Below are 20,181 nucleotides of genomic sequence, written 5' to 3' on the forward strand. Positions count from 1 at the left end.
CTCTCACTATCGCGGCCTTTCTTGTTGCGGAGCACAGGCTCCAGACGCGCAGGCTCAGTAATTGTGGCTCACAGGCCTAGCCGCTCCGCAGCATGTGGGATCCTCCCAGACCAGGGCTCGAACCCGTGTCCCCCACATTAGCAGGCAGACTCCCAACCACTGCGCCACCAGGGAAGCCCAGGTTAGTGTTTTTCATCAGCTTGGGGAAGTTGTCAGCTGTGACTTCTTTGAGTGTTTCTTCTGCCCCTTTCTCTCTCTTCTACTTCTGGTATTCCCATTGTGACACTTAACAGTGGCCTATATTTTTCTGAGGTTCTGTTCATTTTTCTTCATTCTTCTCTCTTTCAGTTCTTCAGACCAGATAATCTCTGTCACTCTATCTTCAAGTTTGCTGATTCCTTCTTCTGACAACTCAAATCCACGGTGCAGCCCCCTAATGAGTTTTTCATTTTGGTTACTGTACTTTTCAACTCGAAAATATCCACTTTAAAAAAATGTTTTAATTGTGGTTAAAATAAACATAAAATTTACCATTTAACCATTTTTAAGTGTATAGTTCAGTGACATTAAGTACATTCACATTATTGTGCAAACATCCCAATCATCCATCTACAGAACTTTTCACCTCAAACGGAACCTCTATACCCATTAAACAACAATTTTCCATTCTCCCTGGCAACCACCATTTTACCTTCTGTCTCTATGAATTTGACTACTCTATCATATGAGTGACATTATACAGTATTCGTCTTTTTGTGACTGTCTTAATTTCACTTAGCATAATGTCTTCAAAGTTCACCCATGTTGTAGCATGTGTCAGAATTTCCTTCGTTTTTTTAGGCTGAGTAATAGTCCATTGTATGTATACACCACATTTTGTTTATCCATTCATCTGCTGATAGACCTCTGGGTTGCTTCTACCTCTTGGCTATTGTGAATAATGCTATTAAAATGGGTGTACAAATACCTCTTCAGGTCCCTGCTTTCAATTCTTTCGGGTATACACACCCAGAAGTGGGATTGCTGGGTTGTATGGTGATTCTGGTTTTAATTTTTTGAGGAACTGCCGTACTATTGTGTACCGCAGCTGCACCATTGTACATTCCCACCAGCAGTGCACAAAGGTTCCAATTTCTCCACATGCTCACCAACACATTATTTTCTATTTTACTTTGTTTTTTAATAGTAGCCATCCTAATGGGTGTGAGGTGATATGTCTCACTGTGATTTTGATTTTCATTTCTCTAATGATTAGTGATGGTGAGCATCTTTTCATGTGCTTGCTGGCCATTTGTAAATCTTCTTTGGAGAAATGTCTGTTTAAGTCCTTTGCCCATTTTTGAACCAGGTTGTTTTTTGCTGTTGTTGTAGGAGTTTTTTACACATTTATATTTTGGATAATAACCCTTTATCAGATACATGATTTACAAATGCTTTCTCCCATTCTGTAGGTTGGCTTCTCACTCTACTGATTGTGTCTTTCGATGTGCAGAAGCTTTTAATTTTGAGGTAGTCCAATTTATCTGTCCTTACTTTTGCTGCTTTTGCTTTTGGTGTCGTATCTACATTTGGTTCCTTTTTTTTTTATCCTTTCTATCTCTTTAAGGATAGTCTATCTATGCGATGAGTCACTGCTCCCACACCTTCCTTTAATTCTTTAAGAATGGTTTCTTTTAGCTTTCGAACTAAGAAAATAAAATAATAGCTTCTTTGAAGTCTTTGTCTGCTAAGTTCAGTAACTGGGCCCCTCCAAAAGCAGTCTCTACTGCCCAGTTTCTCTAACATGTCCCATAATTTTCTGTTGAAAAATGGACATTTTAGATAATATATTGTAGCCACTCTGGTTACTGGTTACTCCGTCCCCACCAGAGGTTTGTTGTTGTTATCTGGTTGTTTGTTTACTTGGCTGGACTAATTCTGTGGAAGTCCACTTTCCCTACAGGGTACAGCTGTTGATGTCCCTGCTCAGATATTTCTCCCTTTTATATACTTCAGTCTGGCTTGCTAGGGATCACCCTTGGGACAGCATAAGACACTTACCGGTCAAAGGTTGGGCTTAAGTCCCCTTAGCTAGTCAGATTTTCACCCTCTACCATGACGTTTGGGGCTTAGAGACTACTTTCACAGTTCAGAGAGCAAGGGGTGGAGGGAAGGTCTGAATATAAAGGAGCTGCACAGAGTTGGAATTATTATGTATCCTGGCTGTGCTGGTGGCCATAAAAACCTGAGTATGTGTAAAACCTCATACCACTGTACACCAGAAAAAGTGAACTTTACTGTATGTAAATTTTTAAGTGACTGGATTTGCCTTTTAAGAAAAGATACCTCTACACCGGTACTGCTCTTACACAGCTGGATCCAATTTGATCACTTGGGTTCTTAAAAGTTCAGTACTTAATATTTAATAGGGGGATAGAAAACAAAATTTTTATTATACTATTGCCTACTGGGGGTCATTTCTTCTCAGAACACAATACAAACTAAACTTAAAAAACCATATCCTTCTAATGCTTAATAGTTAGTATGATAAGGTCAAGCTTTTATACCTGACCAAAGAAGTCTCTTCTGGATTAGGCGTCGTCATTTTTCTTCAAGTAAAAATTCTGGATTTCCTTAATTGTTACTGACAAGGCCCACAGAGCCTGAAGACACTATGACTTAAAGATCAAGGAAAAATCAAACGAATGTAAACAAAAGTAGAGATGGCAAAAATCAGGCCTGACAGACGAGGTGTGAGGCTGGACCCACTGCCTGCCGGGTCCCCAGGGATCCTCAAGTCTGCACAGCAGGCTGAGGCACAGAGTGACAGAACAACTCAGCGAGCCTCTCTTCCCGCTCCGGCCACCACTTTAATTTCAGGTCAAGTTGAAAGCAATCCCTCTTTTTTTTTTTTTTTTTTTTAAACCTTTATGATAGTAGATGAGCTCATTTATAACTCCCAACCACCTCGCTACGTTGAGTACATCCGTACCCTCTCATTTTTGCTTTTAATCTTCAGAGTAAAGGCAAAAACAAACAAAACAAAAAGGGAATGAACAAAGAAAAAAACAAAAAGGAAGAAACTCGGTCCAAATTTTTAAGCCAAGATTCATTCTCCTCTTGCTCTTACAAAAGCCACCCTTTCCCTCGACAGCCACCAGTTTCCTGCCTTTTCTAATGTAGTCTATAGTTTCATGAAATACTTTTATCTGCTTTACCCCTTTTATTTTTTTTTTATTTTTTTATAAATTTATTTATTTATTTTTGGCTGCGTTGGATCTTCGTTGCTGTGCGCGGGCTTTCTCTAGTTGTGGCGAGTGGGGGCTACTCTTCATTGCGGTACGCGGGCTTCTCATTGCGGTGGCTTCTCTTGTTGCAGAGCACGGGCTCTAGGCATGCGGGCTTCAGTAGTTGTGGCGCACGGGCTTAGCTGCTCCGCGGCATGTGGGATCTTCCCGGACCAGGGCTCGAACCTGTGTCCCCTGCATTGGCAGATGGATTTTTAATCACTGCGCCTCCAGGGAAGTCCCTGCTTTATCCCTTTTAAAAAGATGCTCTCTTTCTTCCTTCGTGCCACTCAACTGGCAAAGCCTTCTATCAATCAAACTGTGACCACCTGCTTATTCATCTTGATACACATCTGTGCTCTCACTGTGTGCGGATAGCTCTGTGTCTCACTGAAGTTGGAACCGCTTGGTGGCCAGGATGTGCGGAAGTGGCCTCCACAGTCCTCACTGGGAACAGGGTTCCATCCACTGACTATCTGACTATCTGGGTTAAACCGTTCACCCACTGCTCTTTTCCCCTCCCCTGCCCAGAGAAAATGAAGATAAACCCATGGGGGATGTGTCTTTACTTCCTCGGGGAGGCAAGAGTGTGGAGAAGGATTACGAGATGATTCCTACTGTATAAGTGCAGGAGAAAGAGACAAAGATGATGAAGAAAGGAAAGAGAGGATGAGGAGAAGACCGCTCCTTGTAAGGATGAAAACAGTAGGAAGGAAACTTGAAAAACCAGCTTTCTCAGTTCTCAGGATTCCAGGAAACACTCCTGATGAGTAACAAAGGTTCTGAACCAAAGACTAGGTCAAAACATGGTTGTACAGGATCCTAGATTCCTTCTGGTTTCTCAAGGCTCTTTGGCTTTAAATTAAGCTTAAGGTATCAGTCCTGTTGACAGTGGATTCAACTGAATCTCAGTCCAGACCTCCGTCTTCAAGTGAACCTGGGGATGGATCCACGCATTTGGTCCGAGGCTTAGGAATAGACGAAATGAGAGACCCTTTACATAACCATCAAAAGGACTTACCCTCTCGACTCACCATACAAAGCGAGTAGAAAGGGAGGTCTCCTGCTTCTGCTCAAGACTTTCCTAAATCAACGGCCACCCGTACCAAAGCAGCTCCCCAAAACAGCCTTCTGATTAAGGCCACAAGGACATCCTGGCAGCGTGTGGCAGAAGTAACTGAGACAGCCGGTGCTCTCCTACAGGGCCATCACTCACCTCAGTAAACGCTGCTGAGACACACGCAGATACCACACAGCTAAGTACTGTGGAAACACTACCCGAGCCCCCAGCACATGGTTCCACCACCCACTACTCTGGATCCACGATCCAGAAGGATGGCCCCTGACAAAACTTAAGTGGGTAATCGTAACACTAGGCATACCATTTTAATGACTTTTTAAATATGCTGGATTCCCCAGCTCCCTGTCTTTGCTCTCCACAAAACACTGAACCTGAGACCCTGGCCAATTTGACATTCATGTGAGAGTTCACGGAACCTCCAGAGCACCCAGTAGTGACGGCAGACCCCTGCTGAATGCCCTTCACACTGCAGAATTAACAGGATCAACCTTCACTGGTAATTGCTACACATCAGCCTATGTGGGCCTCTTCCCAAGAAACAAGATCTCAAGTCTCTGCCTTACGGTTTTCCATTGTAAAAATAATATGCGTGCATATAAAATTTTTGGTAAATATGGAAAAGGAGAAAGTAAGGCAAGGAACAATGCTCCTAGCCCACCACTGCAAAATGACCATTGTTTTTGTGTACACTTTGGTGCACTAGTTTTATCCACAGGGGTAGGCATTAATCATGTAAGCCACTGGGAGGCCACTGGTGAATTAAATAAAATATAGAAGTCAAAATAAAAATGAGTTACAGGGCTTCCCTGGTGGCGCAGTGGTTAAGAATCCTCCTGCCAATGCAGGGGACACGGGTTCGATCCCTGGTCCGGGAAGATCCCACATGCCGCGGAGCAACTAAGCCCGTGCGCCACAACTACTGAGCCCGTGCTCTAGAGCCCGCGAGCCACAAGTACTGAGCCCACGTGCCACAACTACTGAAGCCCGTGTGCCTAGAGCCCGTGCTCCGCAACGAGAAGCCACCGCAATGAGAAGCCCGTGCACCGCAACGAAGAGTAGCCCCCGCTCGCTGCAACTGGAGAAAGCCCGCGCGCAGCAACGAAGACCCAACGCAGCCAAAAATAAATAAATAAATAAGTTTATTAAAAAGAAATTAATTACAATAGTTCCTTTTTGAAAAGAAAGTTTTTCATTATTACATAAGTAATATATGCTCGTTGAAGAAAAAGAGTCTAAAATACAGGTAACCAAAAAGCCAGGGGAAAAACATCATGCGTGAGCTCATTTCCTACACATAACTATTGTTTATATTTGGTGCACTGCATTCTTTTTTTATGTACATATAAATGCCTTCCTTTTAAAACAGGAATTAAAGCCACTGGCCCATTTAAAAATGCCTTCCATTCAAAAAATGAGGTGATACACGTTTTCTGTAACCTGATAGTTTTACTCCATGTACATCCAACATCATCATTTCAAATGGCTGCAGTGTGTTGCATTATATGGCAACACCATAAATTATTTAACCTGTACCTTACTTGGTTGTCTCTGGGGATCTTTTATTGAATTATTAGGTGAGTAATTCTTGTGTAGTCTAATAACCAGCTAAAGAGTTTTTTTTTCCTGTCCTTTCGAAGACATTAAATTTTTTGACTCAACAACTACCATGAGACAAAGTTAATCCCAAACCATTTAACCACTCTCATTTAAAAAAAATTTTTTTAAATTAATTATTTAATTAATCTTTGGCTGCGCTGGGTCTTTGTTGCTGCGCACAGGCTTTCTCTAGTTGTGGCGAGCTGGGGCTACTCTTCGTTGCGGTGCACGGGCTTCTCATTGCAGTGGCTTCCCTTGTTGCGGAGCACAGGCTCTAGGCGCGCGGGCTTCAGTAGTTGTGGCACGTGGGTTCAGTAGTTGTGGCATGCAGGCTCAGTAGTTGTGGCTCACGGGCTCTAGAGCACAGGCTCAGTAGTTGTGGCGCACGGGCTTAGTTGCTCCGCGGCATGTGGGATCTTCCCGGACCATCGCTCGAACCCGTGTCCCCTGCATTGGCAGGCAGACTCTTAAACCACTGCGCCACCAGGGAAGTCCCATCACTCTCATTTTTAATGACACATCTGTGGACTAGATATGACGGATTTTAGAAACAAAATTACTTTTGCCAGGGCGAAATACCGAAGAACACTATTTTGTCATTTCTCTTTGTACAGAAATGAAAATAGCCTTTTGCCTGCTACCATGAAGAACCAAATCAAGCAGCCATTTGGATTTCCTCTACTGGATATATAGTTATTGAGAGTTCAGAGGTTTTAAAGATAGTATTTTCTATTCAGAGACTGATCCAGGGCGTTAGAAGTCAGTCGTCTCTGCTCTCTGAATCACTAAGACAAACCTGTCTTCTCTGTGTGCAACCACCACAGGGACCAGGTCTCACATACTCTGTGCGTGGACACAGATGTAGAACGTGACAGTACACGCGGCCTCATGTCTGAGAAGTCAGTTTTTTCCAACATAACGAGGTCTGAAGACTCAGTGACAGCCTTGGAATACTCACCTGCCACCTTCACCCTCTGTCTCCCATGACAAGGCAAACGAGTCTATGCCAGACTGCCCTCACTTGAAGGAATGTTGAATACTCTGCAAATGTGTGATAAAGAACAGCTATAAAAGCTAAGGATGCCACTATCCCCGTTCCCAGCGCTGAGCTCTGAGGGCCTCAGAGCCGAGCCAAGGCAGGACGTGGCCTCTCTGGGGACAACAGTGCGATCCTGGTGTGACACTTTCTAGGCAGCACTGGCAAAACATGTCCTCAGAGAACCCTTTCTTCACTCTGATCACAGGAAGCCCTGATTGTCCTAAACGCTATACAAAGTGTAACACACACACTCTCCGTAGTGTGTTTTCAACCCCAGACAACTCCTTCAAGCAAAAGTACAAAGGAAAAATACACAAAAGGGCAAAGACAACTAAATTAAGATGCATTTTTATTATGTGCAAAATGGGGGGCTGCGGGGGGAGGAGAGGGACTCAGGAGTAAGTACCTGGACTGGGGAGGGTCAGAACTGCCAGCTGCCCGATTCGAGATCATTAATTACACGGGCAAGGGCGGAGCACCTGTGGCCTTGGACGGTGCAACGGAATAATTCACTAGGTATTTGTGTTAAGTGCCTACTAGGTGTCCCGTTGGTTGTTTGCTGCGGATACAAAACAACAGGATAAACAGGTCCCTATCCTCCGGCTCTAAGGGAGACCCACTACCACAATATATTTAGGTCCCCCTGTCCCCAGCTTCCAGGTGGCAGGTGGAACTCCCCGTGCAGGCACGAGGGATGGCATCCTGCAGGCGGAAGGGACAGAGTTGGGAAGATGGGGTGGCATCACACTGCCCCTGTCCCCACGCTTCTTCTGAAATGGGGAAGAGCCCCCTGAAATGGGGACTGTCACAGCAGTCTGCGGCACAGAGGGGTCACGGGCCAACATCAAGGGGCTCCCTATTTTCCCAGCTGCCCAAAGCTGCCCTCAGGTGGCTGCTGAGAAGTCACACGGGGAGCAGACAGTCTATTTAATGACACTGTGATAGAGCAAAAGCAGGAGATATAACACAGCATGACTTCTATCACAATATCTCATCTGCTCCTCATCTGAAATGGGCACTGTCTTAACTACTGAGTTCAGAAAAGTAACTGCAAAATTCTCCTGGGTAATTATTAGTCTTCTCTCAGTGGCAGAGGAAATCGAGAGCAAAGTTAGGGCTAGAGGGGGCTGTGACAGGTCACTTAACTCCTGACTTCAGACAGAATATTGAAAACACTGCAAACAAATATAAACCCATTTTTAGATGACTTCAGGAAAAACGTTTCTATTTTCCAGTACCCAAATTCCCCATTTTGTAATACTCTTCTTTGTACCTTATCTAGTGGTCCTCCAGCTTCATCTGAATCACTTGGGGGGCTAGCTAAAACACAGATTGCTGGGTCCCACCTGCACAGTTTCTGAATCAACAGGTCTTGGGTGGGGCCTGAGAATGTGCATTTCTCACAAGCTCCCAGGTGGTACTGATGCTGAGGGTACTAGGACCACACATTGAGGACCACGGTTCTAACCTAACCCTTACTGGACCAAACCCTTACATCCTCAATAGAACTGGATACTAATTGGCCATCATCCCCTGGTCCAGAGGCACACAGATACTGGAATAACAATTCAAGAGTCCCCTGGTCATTTTTTTCCCTTCAGCCTAAATAATAGACGTTCCCTAACATCTTATTATAGGCATCATTTTTCAACCCTTTAATCATTTTTGAGGTTCTCTGTTGGGATCTCTCCAAGTCCCTTTTAGTTGTGGAGCCGTGAATGAGACCCGGAACCTTAGTCAGAGATAGGATGAGGTTGACTACAAAGGGAAAATGACTCACAGGTTCATACCACATCCTCCTTTTATTAATCTCCTATACCCGAGCTTGCCTTGTTAGCTGCCTCTGATTCCTGTCCTTCTGACACCGTTCTGGGCTGCAGTCACGCTGAGCTGACCTTCGAAACGCCTTTCTTCAGAGAAGCTCAGAGCACTTCTCTAACTGATAACAACTGTTGACTCGACATCCCCAGCCAGATTGGGGATGAAGTAACTTGTTCAATCGTGTATCAGTTTAAGAGGGAGAGAAAATCGGGAACCCAAATGCAGGTTTCTATCCAGACATCACTCTGTGGAGAAAGATGCTCCTTACTTTTATGCGGTATCAAGTTTCCTCCTTTATAGAAAAATAAACAGTCCCTTTCCAGGTGCAGGTGAAACTCCTGATCTCCTTCCCTGTGTGGGGAATCATGCCAGAGACCTGGGGCTGTGGATCAGGCCCTGGGGGCCAACCCCCTCTTACCTCCATCACTTCCCCAGCTGCTGGAAGAGACAGGGAAGCAGGGCCCCGTGGCACTGCCGGCTGCCCGAATCCTACAAGGCGGAAGCCCAGATGGACTGAAAGCAGCCCACGGGTGACCCCCCCGACCCTCCCCATTTGTCTTCCTTTCCTTCCTTCTATTCCTTGCTCTGCGGGTTTACTCAGTGTGCAAGTCGCGGCCCAGGCTCTGTCCCGCCTAATTTGAGCATGTGGGCTCTTTGAGAGTAGGAACTATGCTTTCTTTGTGCATTGTATGGCTCTGGGGGTGCTTAATACATGCTAAATAGTAACAGCCGTCCCAGCATTTCCAGAAGCAATCGGCATTCCTGCCGAGGACCAGATCCTATTACCATACACTTGTGCCCAAGACAGGCAGCGCTGAAGACACCCCTCCGCTCACTGCTCCTTTCATCCGGAACTCAACGTATCAAATCCTATTCCTGCAAGAGTTCCTTCTGAAAGAGAACATTCTAGAAGTGTGATCACCGAGCACATGCATTAGGCTCCCAACCGAAAGGCAACCTGTTAGATAATGTAAGTCTAGCCATACAGTTAGCTACTAAAAACCGCATGTGGATGAAGGGGAGCCAGAGAAAAGGTTCCTCTCCACTTCCCTGAAAACCCCGCAAAGCTTCAGAGCAGACGGCTCTTGTCTAGGAATGACGTCACAGTAAAAGAAATTTACCGCGATCAGGAGTCACTCTGTCAGAGCCTCTGGGGCTGTAACTATTTTAAGAGGGAGAGGACTAGGACAGGAGGGCAGGCTGCCAGGGAGAGCAGCTTCAACAGGGCTCGAGGACACACCTGCACCAAGTTAAGTGCAGGAGGGCTACGGGAGGCTCAGGTGTGCCCGGCACGTGGCCGAAACCACCGGTCCCGGGCTCCTTCCACAGCCCACAAAGCTGCCCACGTTTCTCAGCGTCTGGACCCCCTGTTGGTGACTCTAGGTTGAGCTCATTGTGATTGGTCACGGCCAAGGTCACAAGTAGTCAACAGAGCCTCTTCTCAGGAGGGCACCGAGACCACTGTCCCTTTACCAGGCACCCGGGGTGAACAGCAGGAGAAGAATCGCGGCTCCAGCAAACAGGACAAATTCCCACCCTGACACTGACATCACCTCCTGGCCTAGGTCACTCTCTCAAAGCGCATAAATCACAAAAACAAACACTCGGAAAGTGTCTACAAGCATTTTAGTAACTCCTCCTAAAAGAACATATGCTTCCTTGTAGTAAAAACACCTTTGGAAACTTCTTTCTGTTAAATTAAAAACATGGATAAATCTTAAACAGTTTTTCTTTTTCGCAGGACTAAATGACAATTGAGCGGATGAATAATAGCTTGAAAAGGATCTAACACCCAAACACAGTATACCTCTAAAAACTCTCCACTGAGACTCTGATGGTGCCTTATTAACAGTCAAAAGTAAGAACAGTTACTCTCTTTGGATAAAAGTATATATTCTGCAGAATATCCTGGAACAAAGTCCCTTTAACTGCTGAAGATGACATTACAGACTTTTCTGTTATAATTACAATGAATCCGGATGGCAAATTTCTCTTCTACTCAATAAAGAGACTTAAGCTGAAAAAAAAAAAAGTTTATTTCTAAAAATAGCCCAAGAACTCAGTTCTATTTTCCCCATCTTACATTCTTTTCCTACTAAATGTACCACTGAAACATTTCCTTTCATTGTTGGCACCTTGGGCTGTTCGGATTTAAAATCAGACAATACATACTAACAAAGAAGTCTTTAAATACAGCTTTCCAAATGGAAAATGGCATCTGAGGGCAACCCTTCCTCCGGGCCCACAGATGATGGAGCCCTAACGCCTGGGAGCAGCTACTACCCCCTGTTAGAACTGTTTCATTAAAATCAACATTCCCAGGGGGGAGATAATCCACGTATTAATTGATAAAGAAATTCCTGCCAGGTTCTGTGTTATAAGCAAGTTGTTTGGCATGAAGTCGAGTCTTCTGAATTAAAACACACTTCAAACTAAGCAAGGTGATTCAGACTTAATTGAAAATATTCTACATTAAAATCTTTAGTCTTCTTCAGTCCAAATTTAAGTTGGCGACTTGTTACGTTAAGAGCAGTTAAGATTAGGGAATTCTTCCAGAAGATAATTTCAATTACTTTCCAAAAGCTTCCTCCTAAATTCATTTTATTTTTTAAGGGCTTCTCTTTAGGAGTATATGGATTTAAGCACCAAATCCTCCTTTGACAAAAACTGTCCATCTACACATTTTACAAAATTACATTTGACACTCCCATTATTTCTGCACATAAACTTGTAGCTCACAGTAAGTGTAACAGGAATCCACTTTCAACACTTTTTTTTCCCTTCTAAGAGTTAGGTTACCATTGAAAATAAAGCTCAATGACACACCATTCCATTAATCAAATATTTGAGCAGATAAAGTATGCAACAATCCACAGATTGCTTTTGCAAAGATAAAAATAGTAAGAATCACATACTTTCTCTTGGGAAAATGGAGTAAGGCAGGTTTCTTGCATTAGGATACATTTAAGGAAAGCCCTTTCGCCACCATTCTTAGAAGCCTCTAAAGTGCCCACCCCAGAGCTCCCAGTTTTCCCAAGAGATAAAAAATTACTATGATAGCAACATTAGGAAGATTTAAGGAGAAAAGAACAAAGAGAAATCTGAAAGATTCACCCAGTACTCACAAGTACTTTCAAAGGAAATCGGGGCTGCAATTCTTCAAAGACTGCTCTCTGGGGATCACCAACAACCTGAGTCTAAAATAGACGCCTCTCACATGGGGCGGAGAAGTCACATTTCAGCTTGCTAACTTCTACTTGGGTAAACAGGTTTACAACTCATAGAACAAACCCTGGCTAAAATTAACTGCACCGGCGCAGCGGGCAGGAACTCGCTGATCTGCATCATGCGTGCGGGGATTTATTCGCTGGGACAACATTGGTGTCCTCTTAATGGGAGATCTGGCCAAGGGGCGTGCCCTGGGGAACAATACGGAGCATCATGATTATGCTAATTATTGAGTTCAGTCCCATGGTGCTATCTCCTTTTACGCTGTTTTCCTGTTTTCGCAAGTACTGACAGAGGGAGAGAGAGTAAGCTCTTTTTCACAGCAGGCGTTCACTTGATTTTTAAGCACTTTCAAATCAGACAAAACTTTGGCAACAAGGTGGCAGTGCTGTATGCTCTTCACAAGGAAAAACCAAGTCAAGGGATATTCTGTCAGATTATTTACACAGCATGACTAGACGTGGTACTACGTGAAATTAAACAGGCATCAAAGACACATACCAGTAAGTCTACCAACAAAGAGCGGTAAATGAAAGCTCTTTTCTTGATATATAATGAACGAATTTTGTTTGCTTTCTGGCTTTGTCTTCTGCACCTCCCAAGGAGTCGCTATGAGGATACAGGTTCACTAATAAATTACAACTGAGAACAAATATCTCAAATATTTGCAAAAGGCATCGTCCTTAGCAAGAAGCATGTTGAAGTGTATTTAACTGCCTTGCCTGGCTGTCTGGAACTGGTAAGTTGTCCTTTATAGGTGACAGACCATCTATCAATCGTGTTGAAGCTCAAGTTGACAGTTAAAGACCCCAAGTACATAGCTGATATTCAAAAGAAAATTAGAAGTAACACGGAACTTTCTTTGAAAAACACAAATTGCCTTAATAAGTACAACTTGGATCAAAGACACAGAACTGCTTATCTACTCAAGATGGTTCAGACTAGTTTGTGTAGATATTTAAGTTCTTATGACATATTTTGCTCTTACTGGACACTTTATGAGAGCTATCCAGGCACACTACAAACATCAATCAAATCTCCAAACATCTCCGGGAGATGTCATTTTCCCATTTTGTTTTTTAAACAGATGGGTAAACAGGGAAATTCAATGCCTTGTCCAGCGCTTCTCACTGAATCAACACGGGATTATTCCACCCCTGCTCCTAACCTCTCTATGACATGTCTTCCATGTTAACTATTCAGCTATAATCCTACAAATCTTTTCAGAGCTGTTTGTTTTCCCAATTTTAAAATGTCGTATGTCAGTTTAGATTTCAAGAGATTTATTCTGCTCAGCTCCCAAATCCCAGGTCTGAGCTCTGAGGCTCACACCCCAACTCCCTGGTACAGGCAGGTGACATGGACCCCTAAGGCCTGGCTGTGTCCTTATGAAGCACTGGCCACCTGTGGCACGCCACCCAAAGCGGCGAACGGGTTGGTTTTCACTGGCCTGAGCTGGCAGCCACCAGCACAATCCCCCTCCCGGCTGTTTACAAAAACTGCTGGCTGCCAGTCTGGGCGTCCACCCCCAGGCCCAGCCTTCGGCGGCCACAGCCAGCACGAGCTCACCCCCGTGAGATGGTAGCTGCCCTGCACTCACCATCCCAACCCCAGTCGCTGGAGTGGGCCCCCCACTCTGCGCCCAAAGGAAAGAACTTATCGAAGATGGCTGACCTCTGATTAACATGGTCAGTTCTCAGTGATCCACAGCGAACTGACTCCGGAATTCTTCATGCCAAAGGAGGACATCAAGAGGCTATTTTTGACACAATTATCCTTATCCTATTATGTCATAGTTCAGTCAAAGAGTTTCTAAGCCAAAACATTATTTCTAGCCTAAACTGAATAAAAGAGAAAAGCCAATACACCATAAATACTTATGCATAGGATCTGGCATCGCAGAGGGCCAAGATGATGGACCCACTTCCCTTACGCTGAAGGCAGGGGACGCCGAGCAGTTTTCCAGTTCCTCACGTGTCAAATATGCTGAGTATGACCCCACTGTTGCTTTCAACAGAGGCCACACCTGTTCCAAAATGCAAGAACGAAAACATTCCAAAGAAAATAGTGTATCCTCCAATGTACGAATCACCCTGCTGTTTCCTTTTCATTAGTGAAAAGAATGTGAGAGTCAACTGTACTCTTGTTCCAGGCATACCTGTGACAGTAGAGAAAAATCTCTGTGCCTCATTTTAAAGCAAGGTAAAGCCTCCCGTTCGCTGTCATGAACTGTGGGTGGCAGGGATGAGGCAGAGGCAGAGCTATGCGCATGGGGGCCGGTGCCTAGGGGCTCTTCAGTCCGACAGACCCATGAAATCCAGACAAAGACAACTGTTCTGACGAACTCACGTTCCTGGACTGGCCTGGATAACGACCCTCCGGAGCAGCTACCTCTATAATTTAAAATTTCCTAGTCACATTAAAAAAGTAAAAATAAACAGGTGAAAGTAATTTTAATAATATTTTTACTTAACTCAGTACATCCAAGATGCTGTCACTTCAACATGTAATGAATATAAAGATCGCCAGTGAGAGGGTGGGAGAAATGGAAAGCTGAGGAACTCAAGACAAACAGGAAGAAAATGACTCAGAAAAGAGAAAGGACTAAAAGGAGGACAAACAGACCAGAAGGAGGAGAGATGAAAAGAAGAAAAGCGTTTCTCCCTGGGCATGGAATCGAGTTATAGAATCCTGTAGCAAATACTGTTCCCGGAATACTGGAATGTTGCCGTTCCGGGACGTGCTTCTGAGGATACAGAAAGGAAAGACAAGGTCTCGATGTCAAGGAGCTCACGGCTGAGTGAGAGGGACAGACCCCCCAGCCCCAACCTGGCAAATACACGGTTCTGGTAAATAGGGCGATGCAGTTATGTGCCGTGGGCCATGGGAGCACAGGGAGGGGGGCAGCTTCATTTTTAAATCAAGGTTATTTCTAATGAAATTTTTTTATTGAAGTATAGTTGACTTTCAATTTTGTGTTAGTTTCAAGTGTATCGCAAAGTGATTCAGTTATATACATATAGATATTTCTTTTTCAGATTCTTTTCCCATATAGGTTTTTACAAAATATTGAGTAGAGTTCCCTGTGCTCTACAGTAGGTCCTTGTTGTTTATCGACTTTATATATTGCAGTGTGTGCATGTTACTCCCAAATTCCTAATTTATCCACCCCCACTGAAATTTTAAATATATGTCCTAGAATATTTCAGGATTCTGAATTTTATTTTGGAATCTAGAAGAGTCATAGATAGATTATTCCAAAATATTTAAAAATGACATCTGGAACCAGCAGTAAAGTTTCCCCTCTGAGTTATTTATCATCTTCAAATTACACCTGGTTATTTGGCCTAACTAGTGAAGGTACAGGGCAGGGAAAAAGTAGGAAGGGGGAAAAATTCACATCTCACCACGGTCCCCAGTTTTTCAGAGGATGAAATAAAGTACTCAAAGGCTTCGTGCTGAAAAAAACATCCCCAGCCCACTGGGGAGAAAGTCTTCTTTGGACGATAACTGGGGAGTCAGTAAGACCTGGTTCAAAAGGCAGCCCCACCCCCCAGCTGTATGACCCCAGGCAGCTCAGTGGGCCTGTGAGTCTGCTTCCTCGCCACCCATAAAACAGGGGCGATGGTGCGACAGCAAGGGGCAGCGTGAGGACTCCGGGCCGGCCAGGCACGGCCATGCACGCGCTCTCAATAAACCACTGCGCCTTTAGGGTCGCACCCTTCCCACCTTCAGTGCAGTCCTCGCTGAAGATCGGTTTGGGATGTCACTGAGTGAGGATGAAAGCCTCCCTACTTTCATACTTCAAAGCTTCAAAAAAGACAAAGTTGAAAGGGGCTTCAAACAATTGTTAAGTATTTCAGGGAAGCCAGGGTCTGCAAACTGTCTCTGAAAACCCTGTAGCCTGGACAGCCTGCTCAGTTCTCCTCTATTAGAGCAGCTCAGGCTGCAAGCCTAAGGCTGGATCAGAAGTTAGGGACCCTGACCAACAGTATGCACACATTTCATGTCTGCTAGGTGGTGCAGTAATAGCCCCCTATCTGTTCCTGCCTCCCTGTAGCCACACCCTGGGGGAGCCCCTGCCCACACTGACCCTGCGCTTGGCCTGCAGGCATCACCCAAACACTTAAGTGCGGGCCCAGGGGAACCTGCCCCGTCCTGCTGCACTTCGGAGCCCTGAGACCACCACCTGGAGACTCCCGGCTAGCCTTCTGAGGATGAGACCACGTGGAGCACAGACTTGCCCTCTGCCACTGAAGCCCCACCCCGGGCACCCCGACGGGCCAGGAGGCCATCCCAGGCCATGCGGCCCCAGCCAAGCCACCAGCTAACTGCAAAGACCAGCCGGGCTAGCTCCCACCAGAAGAGCCACCCGGGGGACCTCCCGAACTGTGAGACGGAAGGTTTCCTTTTCCCAGCTGCTAGAATTAGGTGGCTTGTTATATAGCAAAAGCTCACAAATATACACTCTTCAAAAGGTCTGTAATAGTCCATCCCTTTACTTCCAAACGAAATCCTCTAAGACTAATCTACGTCTATCTTACTCTTAAAAATTCACAATTCTAGCTTTAAAAAAATCCACAATTCTGATTACTACATTTACTTTGTCATCTCCACTATCACGTTAATCAAACTAAAATGAAATAGTGATATGGTCTGATGATAAAATTGCTAAAATGTAAGTGCTCTATTTATTTCATCCTATAATTGGAAACAAATATAAGTGGCCTTCGATGCTACAACTCTCTGTGCTAAAGTAATGACTTCTCCATCCTGGCCTTCAGAGTGATTACATGGGCAGAGTTCATAGCCTTTCAGTCTGTCTTAATACTTCAGAAATGGATTAAGAGTACCATTTACACACACATGAGCAGAGAAATCTGACTCAAAGAATAAACCACTTTTTCTTCAGCATTTTTTGCAAGTTAAAAACATACATACACATAGTAGCAAGTTCAAGACAGTTCTTTTTTAAGCCTTTGATAAACAGCTAATTCTGCATAATTTATAACATAATTATATCAGGACTATGAAAATAAAGGCAGCATTATTACTGCTGTTGTTTGAATACTTATTTTAACAGAGTTAATTTTTTAAGTATCTTAGAAGTCTCTGGGGAAAATTTATCCTCACCAATACATTCCTAATAGTCATCCATTTAACAAACACTTGTTAAACAACTGCTTCCTGCCACTAAGAAACTCCCGAGCATTTGCAAGATTTGAACAAACAGCAGGCTGCCCAAGACTATAGCAGAAAATGGTGTTACTGACAGTTCTACCTTCAAGAGGCTTATAATCTGATAGGAGACGTGACAGTACATATATATAAACTTTCTACCATATAAGAGGGTAATCAGTAAGCATCCCAAAGGGTAAAAATCCTTTCCAATAGGAATCTAAGAAAAGAAGAGGCTTCTAGGTGGGTTAGTCAAGTAAGGCATCTTGGAGAAAGCGGCATGTGAATTGAGCCTCTGCCTGCTGATAAGCTTTCAACAGTAAAAGGAGTGGAAAGAACATTATACAGAACCAACAACATGAGCAAAGACGGAGAAAAAGAAAGGCTGTGATGCATGTCTGTAGAATGTATGTCTGGGAAATGGATTTCAGCTCTATCAATTAATAGCTGTTTAGACCACTAATAAAGTTCCTTAACTTCTCCAAGTGTATGCTGTAAAGTGTCCAATGATTGTATGGAGTCCAGAGCAAGACTGCCCGGGTTCCTTCTAGTTTCATCACTTAATAGTTGTTGACCCTGGGCAATTACTCTCTCTGTGTCTCAGTTTCATCATCTTTAAAATGGGCATAACAATATACAAGTTTCATAGGGTGATTATGAAGATTAAATGAGTTTATATTTGTAAAGCATGCAGAACAGTGCCTGGTGCTTAATATATATTCTGTTAAATAAACAAACTCATGTTTATGCATACATAGCAAGATAGACAGATAGATAGCGAGACCAATAGACAGATGTGTATCAATACAGAAATACAGATATAGCTGTATCACCAAGGACAGAACGTGTATGTAGTAGGTGCTAGATATATTTAATTTTTTCCTTCATCTGAAGTTCACAGAGCACTGTACTAGAACACAAGGGTCAGCCATGTTTTCCCGTGCCTCAACATTAGCCTCCACTCAGAAGATCAGAGACTGTCCCTCCTCTTCTCTCTTGGGGCAACGGTTGTGCACGTGAGATGCTAGGTTTAAACTGCTAGACAGACACAGCACGGCTGCCAGATTCAAACAAAGCTGTACTAATGTCTCATGTAATAAATGTACCTTCATTGGAAAAATAAGCATAGGCTCATTAAGTACAATCAGAACCTCTATAATTTATTAGTATTCAGGCTAATCTAAAACAAGAAACCTTAAATGTATTGTAATTTTAGATTTCAGGGGGAAAAAAGTAGACTTAAAGCCACATCATTCAAAAGGTAGGTTAATGAAATCTTACTAATTCCAGTCTAATTTGGCTTCAAGTAGTTATGTATCCAAACTGAAAACACTTTTAAATGCAGTTTTATTACTTGAACCTATTAACAAATATTAAACTGAGTTCCCTCTGTTTTTAAGATGAGAATACAGATTATACTAAAAAAAAAAAAAATTGCTACAAGTACTTGAAAGTATTCTGCTGTGTTGAAATAAGTAAAAACTTCCTGCAATCTTACACTATTTGTCTCGAAACCTCTTTTTCATAGATAATGCAGCAGTAAAAATTTCACCCACCACAGATCAAACTGTATTGTCAATTCTGCACTGGTGAACAGAATGTGAATTAACAAGTTATGCTGAACTGCTAATCGTAAATGCCCACTTCTCAGTTGACTCCATCCAATTATAGGAAAACTATTAAGAATCAGGCAACAAGCTATTAACCTCCAAAACCTTCTGGAACATTAGCACTCAGTATTCATTTCTGTTATTTCAGCCACGCTCTTTCACAAGCAATTAAGCCAACTTCAACAGCTCCTACAACCTCTTTCAGGGTAAGGACTAAAAGAGGGCTGTAGGTGAGCTCTTTAATACAGCCGTGCTGCTGGGTTCATTCGAATCCCAACTTCACTACCTACTAGCTTAGCAACCATAGGCAAGTTAACAGACTGTTGTAAAAATGAGTCAATGGACATACAACACTCAGAACAGTACTTGGCATGGATTTTTTAAAAAAATATTTATTTTACCTATGTAAAATAATGATGAAGGGGAATTCCTGTTTGAACCACCTGTACATACTAGAGAATCTACTTTGGGGCTCTGGGTTTTTACAGGAAACTTGCAGGGTAAAGCTGAAAGGACCCTCATAATAGCAGCCCAAGGCTGCCAGTTTTACTAATAATAATTTCAAGTAAGTTCTCATGGCTCCTGTGTTCCATTCTCAAGTCGCCGAGCATTCGTAAGATGCCTAAGTGTGTGGGAAAACACGACACTTGGTACCAGTTTACCAAGACAGTTGGGAAATCAAGGATTTGCTTTCTAACTTTTAACAGTTTTGTTGTAAATGGATGTGGTCTGTTCTCAACCAGACACACTGAGAAGTGGTCACTTCGGGGGTAAGCAGTTCAAAATCAACCTCAAATTAGAAGAGCTGAGATATTCATAAGAGATTCTAACTTCACTTGGCTACAAGAATCCGGTAGGTGGCTGGTTTCAATAGGGGGACAGAGCCTAGTCTCTTGAGATAAATGTACATGATTCTATCTCTTGAGCACTGTATATTTCATTTTAAAAAGTGCTCCAATGAGGGCTCATTTTTCAGAATATCAGCAATAAACAAGAAAACAGAAGGATTAACAACTCAGCTCTTAAAACTGTAATAGCCCAGACATTATAATAATCCAAGAGGCCATTCTCAGAAACACAGAGACCAGTTCCTTTACACAGACCCTGGTTCACAAAAAGAAGCGTGGACAAACGGTACCAGGGTATTGTGGTTGATTGTAGACTGTGAAACAGGAGACAATTATCCATTTTAGACCTTAGTGCTCACATTGTAAGACTTGGTTTCTTCTTTTTCTTGACATTCTCTTCCTGTCTCTCTAATTGCCAGGAAAGGGTGCATTTCCCAGTTCTTTGAGTCAGATCTGTTTTTAAAAAAATGCTCCTAAAAAATAACTAAAAATTATTCTTTTTAGTTTCACTAAT

At 43.4% G+C, this 20,181-nt stretch overlaps 1 protein-coding gene across 14 annotated transcripts in view; it reads right to left on the reverse strand.

Annotated features, from left to right (window-relative positions):
• Window positions 1-20,181, reverse strand: part of SLC20A2 (solute carrier family 20 member 2) — a 106,681-nt gene that overhangs the window by 62,738 nt on the left and 23,762 nt on the right. For 2 of the 14 annotated variants that reach the window (XM_059909589.1, XM_059909598.1), the window contains exon 1: window positions 11,929-12,166. The exons of the other annotated variants lie outside the window; for them this stretch is intronic. The gene's annotated coding sequence lies outside the window, so the exon portion shown is untranslated. Of the gene's footprint in view, window positions 1-11,928; window positions 12,167-20,181 lie in introns of those variants that run through there. 14 annotated transcript variants of the gene reach the window in all.

This window comes from Balaenoptera ricei, chromosome 21 (assembly GCF_028023285.1).
Source record: "Balaenoptera ricei isolate mBalRic1 chromosome 21, mBalRic1.hap2, whole genome shotgun sequence".
Lineage (NCBI taxonomy): Eukaryota > Metazoa > Chordata > Mammalia > Artiodactyla > Balaenopteridae > Balaenoptera > Balaenoptera ricei.